The sequence below is a fragment of the Rissa tridactyla genome, chromosome 9 (assembly GCF_028500815.1).
Source record: "Rissa tridactyla isolate bRisTri1 chromosome 9, bRisTri1.patW.cur.20221130, whole genome shotgun sequence".
NCBI lineage: Eukaryota > Metazoa > Chordata > Aves > Charadriiformes > Laridae > Rissa > Rissa tridactyla.
In genome coordinates this window covers 44,233,247-44,251,130 of record NC_071474.1, presented here as the reverse complement: position 1 = coordinate 44,251,130, position 17,884 = coordinate 44,233,247, and the positions used below count along the sequence as shown (strand labels likewise).

General features: G+C 47.5%; 1 protein-coding gene across 1 annotated transcript in view; it reads left to right on the top strand.

Annotated features, from left to right (window-relative positions):
- The first annotated feature begins 15,692 nt into the window (after window positions 1–15,692).
- LOC128915198 (rho GTPase-activating protein 20-like) overlaps window positions 15,693–17,884 on the top strand; it is a 38,919-nt gene continuing 36,727 nt past the window's right edge. Inside the window, exon 1 of the mRNA XM_054215258.1 lies at window positions 15,693–15,795. The gene's annotated coding sequence lies outside the window, so the exon portion shown is untranslated. The remainder of the gene's footprint in view (window positions 15,796–17,884) is intronic.

The window sequence follows — 17,884 nt, the reverse complement described above, 5'->3', positions numbered from 1 at the left end:
TAACTAATAAGACGTTCCATAGCTGCACACTGCTATGGTGAGGACGTCTCATCCCAGTTTGTAACAAGTTCAGGGCCTAGAGGTAAAAGTGCCACGAATCACCAGAATGTGCCCTCTGTCCTTGGAAACTGGGAAATGAAGAGCTTATAAATATGCGGGGACCTCCATGTGTTGCTGGGACCACATAGCAAGAAGACAGAACAACTCCGACATGTATGGAGAGGAATGTCTCCCCTCCTCCCTTTGCATGTGCTCCAGTCAGGATGTTTGTACAAGAAGAAAGTCAGTTGAACAATAAAACCCATATGTCAGATGTTGAAGGGAAGTCTGGAGTCGAACACGCCAAAAGAAAAGATTGAGACCAGTTCATCCTTATGATAAGATTACCCACTCAAATATGCACATCACAACATCCTCGTTAGGGGACCAAACTGATAATAGAAGCAGTGTGGTACTTGGCACCTTGAACTTTTCACCCAAGAATTGCAAAGCACTTTACAATAAAACCTAAATATATCTTTATGTTAGATGGGAGGGGCTGTAAAGAGATAGCTTTGCTTATCTTGAGCATGAAAAACACACAATTCCATTACAACACAAAAAAGAAAGCTCTAATTCACCTGGAAATGGTGCTTTTAATGAATTTTAATGGAATTATACCCAGTCAGACTCCAAGGTCAGTGGACTTGCATGTCTTCACACTTAAAAAGAGAGTTCCTGTGACCTTTTGTAGTTAAATTTTTAATACTAAAGGTGATATAAAAAATGGACTTGAGTCCCCACTTTAATAAGTATTTCATTATTTATTTGAAGTGGAACAGCTCTCAGCAAAGCTGAGATGTCCTCCCAGCTAAAAGACAAACCAATAGCCCCAGAGAGGGCTTTTGAAGACTGAGCTGAATCCCAGGAGGGAGCCAGAGGGAGCTTTATCTGAAGATGGAGCTACTCCATGGCCAACTCCATACCTTCCCAAAGATGTAAGAGCGAAGAACTCGACAAAAAAGCTTATAAGAGTCAAAAACTCGGCCATGTGTTCTTGAAGGTTTCCTGCTGTTACTATGGACGGAAACTCTGCAAGAGCAACTTTTCTTAACACTTTCTTTGTTCAGAGCTACATTTATTCACCTCTCAAATAATGGAGCGGGAAGCAAAGTGTGTGGACCAAGTCTGGCAAGCCATAAATTGAAATGAGGCCTAGGCATTGGGAGGTTTTACATCTGAGTACTTGAAAATTTTCATCGAATTTTCATCGGATTCATTAGTTTTGCCTGGACAAATGTTGGCCTCTCATCCGTCTGTGTGGGCAAAGTCCTTGCTTATAGGGTTTCATTTAACATGTAACCCAAAGGTGATTAAGCTCCTAATTAATCAAACTTTGAACGAAGTTCAGGCAATGACAGTCCCTGGCAAAGACAATCAGCAGTCCTAACTGGACTGGGATTGTCAGGCATTTCCAGAAAACAGCATCAAGCATCCCTCAAAGTTCACGACCACTCCTCCTGCTCCTTCTGCCCTCCCCACCACCCACCAGCCTCTTTTCATCTTTCATTGCTTAGGCAGCTCAAAGAGATGTTAATGTCCCAGAAGTGATCCTGACGCCAAGTTTCTCTATTAAAACCATCTCCAGGCAACAATCAGGTTTGCCACATGCCTATTGTCCTCATCACTCTCAGGCAGTCACAGCACATCAAGAATTGGGGCTGGTTTCATTCCATGCCTTTTGCTTCTGCTGCTGCTGTCCCCAAATTCAGGAAGGGCTGTAAACGATGAAAGGAAGATGAAGGGGTGTGGGGGGGCACATTGTTCTTTATCTCATCTGGCAGTTCATCCCTTGCCAAACGTATCAAGCCAAATGAGGAGGTGAAGAGACTGGTGAGACAGACATGTGTCGTCTTCGGATTCTGTGTCTTCCCTGCTGCACTTATTTTTCTTCTGTATTTCTAAGTGGTCCTGACATGGCATTTGCATGGTGTGCCCAGTGGGGGATCTTATCCCAACTCAACTTAACCCAGCAAAAATAGCATGTATACATTGCCCTGAGACAAGGCCTGTAAGGTTGAGGACCTTTTTATAAAGAGTGGCTCCCGATTTGTGTTTGGCTGCTCATGAGTGGACAGTGGTGGAGAACCAAAAATGTTCCCAGCTGGTGACTGGCACAGAAGCTCTTCACGGGTGAGTCCTGAGGAAAGAGCTCAGAGACTCTGCTGGAAATCTCTTCTAGTCCAGTATGATCCTGTAGGCTGCACCTTATAATAATATAGAAATACTCTCTGCCTCCAAATTTGCTTTCCTAAGAAAGAGGTGGTTTATATGGACAGTGTCCTGCTTATGATCTTATTTCTGGGGGGGGTTTTGACATCTAGGCCCCCCAAAGATTTGCTTTTTGGGGTAAGTGCCTTGGCTTGCACAAGCTGGTGCTATTTCCTTGGCCGCACTGAAACTGTTCTGCCTGTGACCTGTGTAACAGAAGCTGGTCTCAGATGGTCTCCCCCACCACTGGTCCTCTCCAACCCTTTTGCCATCACCTTCAACATGGAGATCAAGTGCTTTACCACTCACGAAGACACTCCCATGCTGTTCTGTTCCCCTCCACACTCATGTGTTTTTGCAGCTAAGGTAAATGTCACAGGAAAATGTGTGCTGGAAAACTCGCTGTTGAAGCTGCCTGTGCCAGTTTTGGCCTGGCAGAGGGAGGGACTTTGCGGACGTTTTCACAGTCCTTGAGCAGCAAAGGACATCTCGCCACCACGTCTCCCAAGCCTGAGCATGCCTCTTCCTCTGGGCGCACAGGCAGGAAGCAGTAGTCTACAAGTAGGAGCAATTTTGGGCGAAGACTTGGCTCTCCTGCGTTGTCTGTGAGGCTGCTCTCAGCAGGACTACTTCCACTCCAAATGTGTTATTGCAGTGAATAAACGGGAGATGGGTGGGGTTGCAGGGGCGGTATGGACAATAAAAGGAAATGCCTCTGCTCTGCATATGCTCTGGAGAGGGAGGGTGTCTGTGTGTCGGGCAAGAGGGGATGTTGTGCGAGACAGGGCATGGAGGGGAGGCGTCTGCATGAAAACCAGAGGAGAAGAAAGTATTTGAGAGAGAGTGGGTGGGTGGGTGGTGGCAAGGGAGTGGGAGGAGGACGAAAGAGGCTGTGCATGGCTGTAAAGACAGAGTCTGCTTGAAAAGGACCGGGAGCAGAGGGTGTGTGCGGGACAGAGATGTGAGGCAGAGTGTCTGTGGGTGGCACGGAGATGGATGAAGCGCCTGCTGTCAAACGGAACACTCCATCCCAGATACTCTGACTGCCTTTTCCAGTCCCATGGACTACACCATTATTTTACCCTGTTAACACTCTATACCCAGCGTCCTTTTCTGAAGCAGAAAAAATTTGGTATTACAGCCTGGGGAGGGTGCCAAAGTTCATCAAGAGCTGTCCATCCCTTCAAACAAATAAACATTGCATCTTTTCAAAGCTCTCTTGAACAAACAGAGAGACTTCAGAGTCACTGTAATGCTGGTTGTTTGAGGATCATTAAGGAACAACCTCTCCAGAAATGTTTCTCCTGATTTTTGAGTCAACGAGCCATTTTCTTTTTACCAAATGTATTCACATGTATCACTGTTACCGCGGGGAAAACAAAAGCTTCCTCCTTCATTGCAGTAACCTTCCAACCACACTCTTCCATCTGACTTTGACGCTTTGCAGTTCAAGCCTTTGTTTCTTCTGGTTTCAAAAAAAAATAATTGCCTTGGTTTGGAGACTGCCCTGGCCCACGTGGCTTGGACCAGGATGCAGCTGACCCCCAACACCCTGGGGTGCTAACATCTGACGTTTAAGATTGGACCGCTCTCTAAGCCAGGTTCTTGAACAATAGTTGTCATGAGCCAAGTGGATTAATAAATAAAATTCACTCATTTGAAGCCAAAGTAGAGGAAAAAAATCGAGCTTTTTCAAAAATATTCTGGAGAGAGTGAAAACATAGAAATAGTGACCTAGTAGGAGACTGTGCACAAAATTCCAGAGGATCATGGTAATCTGATATTTACACTGAATTCATGAGTTTGGAGTCCTTCCGAAAAATCAGACCACAGCAACACACACTTTGTCTTAGCCCCTGCATGCGATCTCCATGCCTAGCTGTTACGGTTTGCAAAGGGTTTCTGTTTGTTCCCTTGGTGGATTTTAATTGCCCTGGATCAGCTTCAAATTGAAGAGAAAATGTTAAAAAAAAAGCACAAAAGAAGTCTTCAAAGGTCCCAAACATTACGCCTAGGTGATGATCTCATGGCAGCAATGACCTCAGAGGTGTGTTTGGCTTGGTTCAAATTCACAGAACTGCCTCTTGCCAAAGATATTTTAAGTGGGCCAAAAACATCTGTAAACAAACCCATCCAAACTCACACGCTGCCTACAGTCGCAAACGCACAATCATGTGTCTCACGTAAATTCCCATATGCTCCTTATAGAGATTATGGGGTCTGCAGTCATAATCAACCTGTCGTTGCTATTTGTCGTACAGCTCAGGTGCCCCAACACACAGCTCAAATGCGGATGAGCTCAGAGAGTACAGCTCATCAGCTTGTAACCCATGCTGTGCAGTACGGCTCTCTCCTGTGTAGCTCATGGTCCTGGATCCTTAGGGGGGACTATTCTCAACTTTTATTTCTCTTGTTTCAGGTTAAAATCAGTTCTGGGTAAGCCATCTGAACTTCGCTGTGCTCCTCACAATTAATCCATTTCCAACAAGAAGAAAGGTGTTCCTGAGGGTTCAGTTTTCCAGGCTGACCATGGTCCACAGCTGGTCCTGAGGTCCGCAGGCCTTGCCCAGCTTATCTGCTCCCATCTATTCTCAGACAGTATAGGAAAGAGAAACACATGCTGAAAGCTACATGTCTATATTTACAAGTGACTTCTCTTAGTTGAGCAGAAGGCAAACCAAACTTAAAATTAAAATCCTGGTCCTCTTCAGACAAAATGGTACTCTAACAGCCAGTCTCAGTATCTAATATTCATGCTGCAGTAAAGATTATTGACTTCATTGACTGTTTTGTCCCTCTTGTGCCAAGTATGGCAGACACAGGGACCAGTAACGGCTATCACATATTTCCAAGGTCACATTTACATACTTCTAAGCATGAACGTGAACCAAAATGCTTGCTTTGTGCATCCCCAAATTGTGAGGAATGCAGATATCCAGATCGGTATTCCCCATCTGATTTCTGTGTTTGTAGCTCAGCAAGTGTGAAGTGGCTGCATACTTAAGAGCAAACAATCCTACAGAAGCCCAAACTTTCATCTAGTATCAATGGGACAAATAGCACAAATTGTGAGGCTCAGAAAATGCTGTACTCAACAGAAGCTAAATCTCTGGACGAACACTAGGAGTTGATCCTGTAGTTGATCCAGTGTGAAATATTGGCACAATGTCACAGAACCATAGAATAATTTATGTTGTTAGGAACCTCTGGAGGTCATCTAGTCCAGTCTGTCACTCAAAGTAGATGTAGCTAGACGAGGTTGCTGAGGGCCTTATTCAGCCAAGCTTTGAATATCTCCAAGGATGGAGACGCCACAACCTCTTTGGGTAACCTTGTCTGTGTTTGACCTACCCTTTCAGTGAAAAAAAATATTCTTTATATCTAATCAGAGTTTCTTCTTTGGCAGCTCGAATCTGTTGCCTGGCATCCTACCACTCTGCATCTCTGAGAACGGCCTGACTGCCTTCTCTATACCCTCTCCTTAGACATCATAATATTGAGGCAGTTCCGCCCTACAGATGACAAAATATGAAACTGAAACTGCAGCAGTGTAAAAACAGCAAAGAAAGGAGCTGGAAGGAAGGTAATCAGAGCCTCAGAAGAATCTGGTCCTACAGGCTGACAAACAGTAGAAGGAAAAGAATGGAAATCCTAAGGTTTTTATGAACATTGTGCTCCTCACAGCTATGACTATTTGATGTGCTATTGGCAACTATTTGGTTGCTCAGAACTGCTTCCAGCAATGACTACAAGGAAAGCACAGGTTGATCCCACAGGGAGCCCTCAGTGCTGTGCCTGTCTGACGTTCTTGGTGCTCAACACGTGCAATAAATCATTTTCACAAGCTGCTGTGCATTCCTCTCCAAACACACACAGGATGCGCCGATCACCTCTTCTTTTCCAAAGGCTAAATCATGTACGCAGGGCCAAGGCTGGAAGCTGGCAAGAAGAACAGCCCTGTCTGCGTGGGCAGAGTGCTACCATGGCAAAAGCTCATACTCTCAAAAGCACATATTTTCCCATAAATGGCCAGTCCCTAAGAACCAGTCACCATGAACTGATACGGGCATAGGGAGGAGATCTAATGTCCATTAATGATGAGGGAGCAGCTCTGTGACATGTTTGGACCACAGGATAAAATTGTAGGTGGCTTCACAGCCACTGAAGAGCACACAGATGGTGCTTGGGACGCTGCAGCCAGCGTGTGGGGCTTGAGACTTCCACCTGCCCCACGTCCCTTGAAGGGCACAGAGCAACAAAACCACAGCCATCGCTGCCGCCGGCACTGTTCTGTTGTTGTGCCCGTCCTGCTCACTGAGACGATGTGCGCTGAGGCAGGGCAAATGAATTTGGGTCTCACCAGCCTCTGTGGCAACAGGAGCCCATGGGTGCCACCATGTTTCTCCCCCCTGGGTGGGGAGCACAGAGGAGCCAGGAGAGCTTGGCCCCAGAGGCTTTATATCTCTGGAGGTTTCAAGAGTAGCAGGTGCTGGGCTGGGAGGTGAGTGGCACCATGTCCGCTGGGGCTGGGCCTGTCCCACCGCCCCAGCAGGCCGGAGGGCAGCCAGGCCCAGCCGAGAGCCCCAGCCACGGTCTGGTGGGCAGTGAGGAGGTGGCCTCCAGGCCACAGCAGGGGTCACAGAATCACAGAATGGCAGGGGTTGGAAGGGACCTCTGGAGATCATCTAGTCCAACCCCCGGCCAGAGCAGGGTCACCCAGAGCAGGTGGCACAGGAACGCCTCCAGGCGGGTTTGGAATGTCTCCAGAGACGGAGACTCCACCACCTCTCTGGGCAGCCTGGGCCAGGGCTCTGCCACCCTCAGGGGAAAGAAGTTCCTCCTCATGTTGAGATGGAACTTCCTATGGTCAAGTTTGTGCCCGTTACCCCTTGTCCTGTCACTGGGCACCACTGAAAAGAGCCTGGCCCCATCCTCCTGACACCCACCCTTTCAGTATTTATAAGCATTGATAAGGTCCCCCCTCAGCCGTCTTTTTTCCAGACTGAAGGGACCCAAATCCCTCAGCCTTTCTTCATAAGAGAGGTGTTCCGGTTCCCTCATCATCTTGGTAGGACAGGGATGGTGGCCAGGGTTAGATGCTGCCCTGGGTCAGATCCCGCCCAGGGACCTCCATGCATGTTGCCATCAGGACAGGCCGAGCTGGGGCCCAGCGCTCCTGCGTCAGGCGGGGGCCTGGGCTGCAGGCCCTGGGCTGGGCTGAGGTGGGGACCATGGGCCCGTGGCCCCAGGGAGGCAGTGATGGAAGCCCCGGGCAGGGCTGTTGGGGCCATTATGGCTAGTTAGTGCCTTGCGGGCCCTGGCAGCCTGCTCTTACGCAGGGAGACCAGAGGTGGGTTAGCCACGCTTGCCAGGGGCAGGCGGCATCACGCTCACCGTGGGGCGAGAACAGCCTGAGAAGGTACCAGGGAGTAATCCACAGGCGGTTGACTTAGAGACCCTTTTTAGCACATGCAGGTTTGCAGCAACTCCCTGAATGTCTGGACCAAGCAGTGCGCACCTCTGACTCCAGTCTCTCACAGGCACTGACAGCATGTGACCATATCCCCCGAATTAAACAAACCACCTTCAAGTAGATGGAAGGTACCAGCATACCCAAACAACCACACCAACTCCTTTCTAAACTATTTTAGAAAATGCATAGCTTTAATCACCTGTTTAAACTATTTTTCAAAAGCTCTGGCGCATAGTGAGTGTTGAAAAGGCTGCCTTAGCCTTCTAACACTCAATGTATTTCCTCTCAAAGTGACACATATTTTAGTGTGCTATTGTGGCAGATATCAGCCATCACCAAGGTAAGGTTGCACAACAACATCCACTGTCATCCTAAGTTTGCTTAGGATGCTTCCATTGAGTATTTGACCTCACATTTCCCATGCTTGGTCTCTCTTAAGAGAAGTTGGTTTGTTTCGAAACTGGGAACAAAATCCCAGCATGTATTTTCAAGTTCAAGGAAAGTGAAAAGAAACAAACCCGAACCCCCAGTGTGCAGTCCTCCCCTCTGTAAAAATATTGAGGCTGTACTTTTTTCAACAGGCCTCCAGCAAGGAGAGATGAAAGGCAGTGCTCCGAACCAGGTCCGGAAACAGGACTTAATCCAAGGCCACTAAATCTCTGGCTGCGATGTATGTTACATTACACTGAGACAGGGGGAGGGTGGGACTTGAAGTGAAATTATTACCAGTGCTTGAAAATTCCCCCTGAGCGTGCTTTGGGGCATCTGTTAGAGTTTTGTAATGGACCTTAACAAAGCTTACTCTCCTCCCCTTATGGGCCAAGTCATTGCTGCTTCAGGGTTTCTGCTGGGGTAGTTTGCATGAAGAGGACTTCAACGTCAGCTTCACAAAATAGAATCCTCAGAAGACCTGTTCTTTATTTGGGAATCAAAGAAAGTCACAGGTCCCCCAGCATCTAGGGAACTCCTGCATTTCAGCTGCACTCAACAAGAAACAGTGTGTGAGCACAGAGTGCTGGAGAGATGCTCCTTTCAGTTGGGAATCAAGCCCTGAGTTTTCATCTTTTATTCTACCTGAGATAAAGCAGTCACAACGTAAAATAGACATACTCCTGCTCCTTCAAACCAGCTTCGTGTCCAGCTACTTAAAGACAGGCAATAACAAGAACCGGCGTGGGAATAGATCCTTCCTCATGCCATCACTATTAAAGATCTAAAGACTTGTTCTCCGGTTCGTTCCCTTTCCAGTCTCTTCCACATCACTGCAAAACTGTTTGGAAAATACAGCTTTTCTAATCTTGTGGCTTTCTCGTCTGAGTCTGCAGGACTCTATGAAATAGAAGCAAGGCAAAACCTAATTAATCACATTGCTTAAACTCATGGCCCAAATCTCACTGGGTTTACTTGTGTGATTAACATTTCATTGAAACAGAGGAATACGGAGCAACAGATGAGTTATCCCACTGATTTCAGTGGGTTGTGGATTTTTGCATGGGTATTTTCAGCTACTCTTACAGCTAAATGAAGGTTTAACCACACCAGAATTGGCTAGTCTCATGTGCATGGAAATGCAAATTATGAGATTCCAAAAGCAACAACCTCTTGGCCAAATAGCACGAGTGAGGTGTTTTCTAATCCTGTTTATTTGATTAATGGCATGGCAAGACACACTGCCTGTTTATACTGCAAACAGGAGCACAACTGCGAGTTAGAGGCAGTTTCAAAAAATCTTTATATTGTCTGATGGCGTTCATGCAGGAGGCTGGGGGTGGGGTACCTGTGGGAGAACATTACTTACGTTGTAGACACATTTTTCTCCTGGCCGAGAAGTAAAACTACGTGACACCCCACTCTAATGAATACTAGCCAAACTGTGAAGGAACCTGTCGCTAATTGGGCAAGAGACCTTTCAGAAAGCAGCAAGTCAGTCATGAGAGGTAAGGCCCATCAGGCTGAGGGTAAGAAAGGGCAATGACTGGAAACTGCATGGGAAATGCATACCTGAAGTGTTGGTTAAGAGGACTGCGACAAGAAGGGCTGTTATAAAACTGACTTTCTGCCCTGAGGAAGGAAAGAAAAAGGAGTATCTGCCATTTGGAAACATATTCCTTTTAGTAGCCTTCATGCTCTTCAGACATGCCAAATCACTGTACAGACATCCTTATGGTATTTTCAGCCCAGAATGAAGCTACAGCAGACAAAGGAACCAGGCAAACAGGATGCCAACAAGCCCTGCTAAAGGAAACACGATGTAAATCAGGGAGAGGAGTACACAATGCCTATAGGATGTATCCTTTCTATAGCAGGGGCCAGCTCAAACTTTGGCTTGAGAACAAGATCCAGCCCGGGCAACCACGTTAAATGACATTGTGTAGGGAGGATGTGATGGGCTAGCCTTCACACATCAAAGGTTATCATCAAAATTCACGGCACAGGAACACAGATTTTTGTACAGATCTGATCCATGCCCTGGCTAACCCAATTTCCTGCTCTCAGCCACAGCCTATGACTTAATGCTTGAAGGGAAGGAGGAACTTCCCTGGGTTTCAGCTCACTGACAGTGCAGTGCTAGTCATAGAAAAGTTTCTTAGCTGACCCCTACACTTGTTCAGCAAAGCTCTAATTAGGAGCGCTGGACATTAGTGCATTACAAATGTAGGTAGCAAAGCCAGCAGCGTGGCAAATTGTGAGTCATGTAGGATTTCTGCAGCACCGCAGCACGGAAAGCAAACCCAGGAGCGCAGTGAACTTATTTGTTGATCCTGTGTGTTGGCAGCCCCTTTCAAATAGTTTCTCTGCACTATTGAATAACAACTCCAAAAAATTAAAACAAAATACTCCCATCTGTTGAGAAATTTACTTCTGTTCGGCACTGGCCTGTCTCTGTTTGAGTCAGTCCTGTCAGACAGAGACCTCATCACTGCTGCTCATGCAACAGGGTCAAGGAGATCTGACAGCAGCAGAGCAAAGTTTTCAGCCGTGTCCCATAAACAAGGGAAGTATTGCAAGCCTTTCTCTGCCTGCACCGGAGGATGAGGGTGGACTGCACTATGTTTTGAAACAAATCCATAACCAGCAAAGGAAACAACTGCATTGGAGCGGAATCCCTTGGCTGATTCTTTATTTTCTAATGTAGATGGGGCCAGAAGTGTGGAATTGCGTCCATCTCAGATGCCTCCCCTGCGATAATGCGCAGTCTGCATCTTTCCAAAGTGCAATGATTTGGAACAACAGTTGCCAAGGAATTTATCTTGAATGTCCTTTTAAAAGAAATTCTCAGCTGCTGGGGTGTTAGTTTTGGGGGGTGTTGGATTCTTTTTTTTAAGGACTCTTTAGAAACTTACTCTAAGGGCTACAGTTGGAACAAGTTGGGTTTGATCTTTTTGCAAATGGGCTTCCCTACTAGAAAAGGCTGTTTCAGTGGAGCGCTGACATTCAGCGCCCCTTTGAAAGACACCAGGGACCTAAAGACCATCGACGCTGTCAGATTTCCAAGACTAAATTCCTCCCTATAATATCCAGGCTTGCAGCCAACTTGGCTGGCTTGGAGCAGTTGTATCTTTAAAAAATGCCTGATGCGTATTCACATTTCAAAAAGGGAAAAAAAAAAACCAACCCAACCCAACATTGCAGAGTGATTCAGGAAGATAGGCAGGTGATGGAGTGGAGCAACAGGCAAAGACAACCCAAGCAGAGATGACCTTGCTAAATTCCACATCACTAATTCTGCTCCTTGGAGAGAGTGCATCAGCATTTGCACTTTAGCATGATACAACTGTTTCCTTCTTCCCTATCTGATCCTCTACGTGGCTGCTGTGATACTATAAAACAAACTAGTTTGAGCAAAGAGCAGGCTATTTCTTGAGCTCTTTCTTCTGAAGATTAACTGCACGTCAGAAAATGATTATTCATGGCTGTTTCTTGGGCAAGGAGCAAAGCAAAGGAAAGAGGATCCTCTGACTAAATTTGCTTAAAAATTTAGGAGAAATGTTGTCTTGGTTATTGGTGCATTTTTGCTGATCAATAAAACACAGATATTCTGAAACCCCATGCCCATGCAATGGAGATAAAGAAACAGCTGAACTCCAGCAAGCTACCAGTGGGAGTGTAATAAGCTTAGAGGCTCTGAAGCATTTTTAGATTAATATAATGAGTGTTATTAAACTCAGCATTCACAGGAACTTGCAACCGCAAAGGAAACTTTTTCTGCTCGCTAGATTAGGGAAGAGATAATAGCACTTCAGGAAGAAAAGGTCAAGGAATTTTATCTGGAGTGCTCCTTTAGAAAAGGCCGTGCTGTTTTGCTTACAGTATCGTCGCTATAACCAGACAGTGGGCAGAGCCATATCAGGATTGCGGAACCACTTCACCAGCCACGGAAAAATATGAAGGAAAAGCACTAAGAAGCACCAGCATTCTTTGCAATCTTAAATGTATACCTTTTCGTTTACAGGAAACAGCTCCTGAGATATTTCCCAGGAGAATGAGAGCTGATGGGGAGGGACTGCATGGTTTGTAATACTCCATGAATGAATGCTGGGGGGAGGCTGGCTGCTTTATTTTGTCTTTTAAAGACAAAATACATACTCATTTCTTAGGGAAGTGTGTGGGGGTGTCTATTGTTTCCTTTTCCAAAAGTATCTCTTGGGTATCTTATGCTTAAAAATATTTGTAAGGGTTCTTTAGAGACAGAGGAGATGTCTTTACTGAAAAATCACAACATTTCAAATCTTGTACTCAAAGATCAGATCACAGTGTACCGGGTGGCAAATAAAGCATTCCTCATATTTCTTTATCATTTTTAGAATCTTTCTGTAAAAGATTTTCCGAGACAGTCTGTGTGAATGAGATATGGTGTGCTTTTTTTTTAAACACTTCAGTTTATTTAATGCTTTAAGCACTGGTTTGCAGGACCGAGCCTATAATGTGAGAGAGATGAAAATATCTTAGCACAGATTAGAGTACATTCTCCCCATGTAATATATTCTTTTCAGCACATCACCAGAGAGGATTTTATAGCACAGATATTTCTCAAAGTGACGGAACTGTGAAAGTATCCGCCTTTGGTACGTGTTTACCTTGGAATAGTCTCTGAAGTGGCTTCTTTCTCAGCACAAATGGATTTCCCCACAGAGACAAAATTTCCCTGCCGTGCAGATAGAAAACTTTCTAAAGGAAGCTTCCTACACAACACAAAAAAATTTAAAAATAAAAAGGAAGGGGGACAGGGAGGGAATACACTTGGCCCCTATTGCTTTTCACGTCGTCTCTGTGATGAATGCTCCCAGATACTGCAGCTTGTGAGCCAGCCACCCAGGCAGACCCCACTTAAAGCAGCGCCAGTAAGGGAGGACAGCAAGGAGTTTGGGCTAATCTCTGAGGGCATTTACATACCTCTTAACTCTGTTTATGATGGCAAAACATTCCCATGAGAGGAACTTCAAAAATCTTGGAGCGAGAATGAAACGGAGTGGCTGCTGGCTTTAGCTGGCCAGTTACTCTTAACTTTCAGTGGGACTTAAACCCCTGCTTAGGGGGCTCTTCCAAAAAATTTCAGCCCTGGACATTACAGTAACACTAACAAATAGCTTCATGAAAAAAATCTATAAGCACGATTGCCATTAACTGTCTTCCTTGCGGAAAGATGAAGGAAGAGGCCAAACAAATGTAGTAAGGATGGTAAGCAAGCCTTTCCCAAAATGAGATACTGGCTCTCATCCCGGGCCAAGGACTAAAGGGGGATGATACAGGAGAAGTCCACATATTCAACCTGCATTGTGGGTGCACCGCAAATTCCCCTTGCAAGGTCATCTGTCTGCTACCTTCCATGATGCAGGAAGAGTTGCTTAAAATTAAAAAAAAAAAAAAATTAAAAAAGATATTAAGGTAAAAAACTCATAGCAAATAAGTGACAAAATGCTCAAAGCAGATATTTAATAAGAGAAGAGGGATACAAAGGGGAACAATACAGGCTTTGTCGGGGCACACAAGAAGAGCTGAAAGATCTAGCAAAACTGGTGTTAAATGATGGCTTCCCACAAATATTCACCTCATACTAATTAGCAAGGAAAAATCAATAGGCGAATCTGGAAATCTTTCCAAAACAAGAATCCGCATTACTAAATGTCTTCTCTTTTACTCCCTGTAAGACTCACTGTGTTTCTCTTCCATGAGCTCTACCCGAGTGTTGCCAACATGGCATGTGTGTTTTCTTCACATGGCAGGGGAGGGCAAATGGGCACCAAGTTCCCCATGAAAGGCACAGAGGAGCGGAAAGTTGGCTGACTGCCACGGCGGGTTATTTCTGATGCCACAAAATGTGCTGCAATCACGGGGTTTGTCAATACAGGGGGAGTCGTAGGAATCATTTCAGAGAGGAATGTACCTTGTCAGTGCACGCTTTAATTGCTTTCCATTGTAATTTCTGTCCAGTAATCATGGTAGAGTTGCGGAATTAATGTACGGAATTTCTACCTGGCCAAGAACCCAAGGACGCTGAATAGCAGCAGCGCCTGGATAATCTGGCAGTATTTGTGTCCACTTCTGTGAGCCGTCAGGACTCCCAGCACAGAGACAAACCCCTCCTGGAGGGGTTCCAACCCAAACGCCAGACATCAGATGCCTTCCTTGAAAGTAGAAGCCCCGCTCCAGCAAGGCCTCCAGTATCTGACCGGCCCCCAGGTAACTGTACTGACCCACAGGCTCTCAAAAAACCAAAGTTTTCAGCTGAAAAGCCGAATTGAGCTGCGTTGGCAGCAAATCAATCCATACCAAGGCCCTCCAGCAGTGGGCTTTGGCCTGAGTTCCATCAGATTTGCCAGAACCAAACAGGTTTCCCCCAAATGTGAACTGTTCAGCTCTTTCCACTGGGGGAAAAAAAATAGTTCCATTGGTAAATTTCTCACCATTATTTCTGTGCTTGTATTGCAACAGATTGTAGCCAGAATTCTGAGTAGGTTGTGGTCTCTCCCCCAAACAGCTGCAGTCTAGCTGGAGAAAAGATGCAGGAAAAGGGGGAATTCTGAAATGAAAGAGGTCATGAAGTTGGAAGGAGGAAGAGTGAGGATCAGGAAAAGATCACGACATGTAGAGGAAACAGCAAAAATTGATGGTCCCAAATATTCTGATGTGTCCCACTCAGCTGTAACCAGAGTCTTTCCCCCAAAGGAATGGATGGACTGGTAAATTGGATGTGATTTTTTGGGCCTCTCTATGGAAACGGATGTAAGGAATGACACAGATAAGCGCAGGAAAAGTGGGAAGCTGATTGCTTTTAGGAGAAGCGGGAAAACTGGGTGGGCACATACATTGCTGATAGCTGGGGCAGGAGACGGGGAGCTGAGGGTGAAGGAAAGAAGAGGCACAGGAACAGCGTATGATACCTTGTAAAGTTATTTTCATGCTGTCTTGCTCAGGTGCCCTGACTTGCAGGAAAAAATGGTTTCCACAACAAGAGCAGGACTGTCTCGGATACTGTCAGTTCTTGTCTCTTCCACTGAGTTTGCCCAGAAAAGCTATGGTTTTGCCTGATTTTCTGGGTAGCTCTTTCCCCATCCTCAGTCCACGACTCTGCTCTTGAGCAATGCCCACCATGGAAAGTGGTGCACCACTGGGGGGGGTGAACAGATCTACCGAGCCCCCTTCCACGCCGGGTTCGCTTTGCTTTGTGGTTTCCCAGCCTGCACCAACCCCTGCTCGAACCCTGCACAAAACCCCCTGATTTTCAACCAGCGGGTCCTGCCCTTTTCCCCCGGCAAATGCCATTTTCCGCGCCGCCACCGGCCCCGCTCCCGCTCTCCCCCTACACCGGCTCCGCGGACCCGCGGCTCGGCCCGGGGCGCCCCCTCCCTCCCCATTGCCGCCAGGGGGCGCTGCCGCCCCGCCCCGCCCCGCCCCGCCCCGCCCCGCGCCCAGCCAATGCCTGGCACCGCCCACGCTGGGCGTGGCTGCCCCGCCCCGCCCCGCCCGGCCGCGCCGAGCCCACTCGCCGGCCGCCGCCGAGCATGAGCCCCGCCGCGCCTCGGCCGCGGGCATGACAGCGGGGCCGCCCCCCGAGCTCCGCGCGGAGCCAGGCGAGTACCGCGGACCTTCCTCCCGGCGTCGCGCTGCGGGGAGGGGGTGTCTGTTGCCGGCACCCCCGGGGGTTGCATTTCGGGGAGGGGGTGTCTGCTGCTGGACCCCCCGGGGGGTGCGTTTCGGGGAGGGGGGGTGTCTGCTGTCGGCCCCTCCCCGGGGGTTGCATTTCGGGGAGGGGATGTCTCCTGCTGCCGCCCCGGCGGGTGCGTTTCGGGGAGCGGGTGTCTGCTGCGGGACCCCCAGGAGGGTGCATTTCGGGGAGGGGGTGTTTCTTTGTAGCCTTCCCCAGAGCTACCTGCGTGTCGCGGGGTCTCCTGTGCCCTCCCTCCAGCCCCCCGCCCCCCCGAGGTGGCTGCGTGTCGGTGGCCGTGTCGGTGGAGCCGGGGAAGCCGGAGGGTCCGCGGAGGCGGATCCGGAGGCGCTGGACAAGCGCTGGGGAGAAGCGGCTGCCAGGCGCGGGGGGGAAGCGAAGGTGTCTACGGTTTCCTCAGCCCGGGCTGCCCAAGGGAGGTGGGAGAGTTGGTGGTGGGCGTCTGCAGGTGTGTGTGGAGCTGGGGACCCGCTTGGCTTTGGGCTGGGTCAGAAGGGAAATAAGCTGAAAAATCTCTGCAGCACGGGGTTCTGAGAGCTTCTTTGCTTGAGGCGTGTTCCCAGAGTCGCTTTTCCAGAGTGGTGGCAGAATCGCAGCGCTTTTGCATCCCAGTTTTATTCCAGGAGATCTGTCAAGTGCGCCTTACTTTGCGTTCGTGTCAGAACACAATGACAGGCAAAGAAGTCCTTCTGCTACTGTCTCGTATTTTTATATTTGCCAGGAGAAACCACAGTCTCCTCCGGAGCGAGCGATGCATGTGGCACTCGCTCCAGCGGAGGGGAAGAGATGGTCGGTCTGCCCTGAATGGCAGCTGCCCTGGGTGATTTTTTTAAATGCAACAGAACAAACAATAGAATATCATATTAGTCTGGGGTTAGCCTGAAATAATGGAAAATAAGAGGGAAAACTGTAAACGTTATTCAAAATGCCAGCTTGAAATTCTCAAACAAATCATCCAAAACAAACAGTAGCTGAGTGGAACTATTTTCTTTGCAGGGAGTTTCCACTGGAATAAATAGCAAGTTCTGTTAAAAAAAAAAAAAATTAAATAAATCTGCAACTAGTTGTAATACTTACAGTGCTTGCCAGGGGCTGGAGGGTGCCCACAACCAGAGAGATCCTTGTGATCCAGAGTGATGTTTTACTGCAGCTTTTGCTGCCAGTTCTTTAGAGACACTTGCAGTTTTTACCTGTGGGCCCTACCAAAGACAGAAGTGTCTGTTTTTCCCTTTACCTTCCCATCTTCTTCTACATTTAGAACATTCCTTAAGCTTTTTGCTAAACAGACCTCTGTCTTCTGATGCCTTTGTGTAACCCAGACAAAGCGTTGCTGTGATGTGTCAACTCTACATCACCTGCAGAGATGGCAAATGAGGGCCTTTAACATCATGTTCTTTGCCTCAGCATCACAGCTGGTTGCAAGCTTGCACAACCGGAGCAGTAGGGCCATGGAGACCTGCTCCTGCAGGAGCATGGAGCTCCTCCGTGGATTGTGTTCCCTGGGATGCAGAGGGCACTGCCAGGCACTGAACCTCAGCCTTGCCAGTGATTTCTTCAAGGACCTGGTTGGCAGTTTGTCCAGCATGACTTTAAGCTAATTAGGCCACTGGTACTTGATGGGATATGTATAAATGGCAGCGTTCCTGGTCATGGGACGGCTGCCCAATGATTTGCTGAGACCTGGCACAGCTCGTGCCCAGCTGCAGGGAAGTTCCTGGGTGTGTTTCCTGGGTCCCTGGGCTGGTGCTCTCCAGGGCACACCTAAAGAGAAGTAAAGCATTTACTTTGTGACCCAGAAAGAAGTTGTCAGGAGGCTGTTTTGATATGCATAGACCTTTTAAAGCTTCCCCCCAAGGTTTGGAACTACACAGTTTTCTCGAAGATCTCACTGCCGGTACAGGCAGTTAGCTTGATTGGGAAGCCTATTTGTTTAACGCCCTCTAGTGATGTTTTAAAAATTAACATAGATTCCTTTCAAGAGGAAAAGAAATATT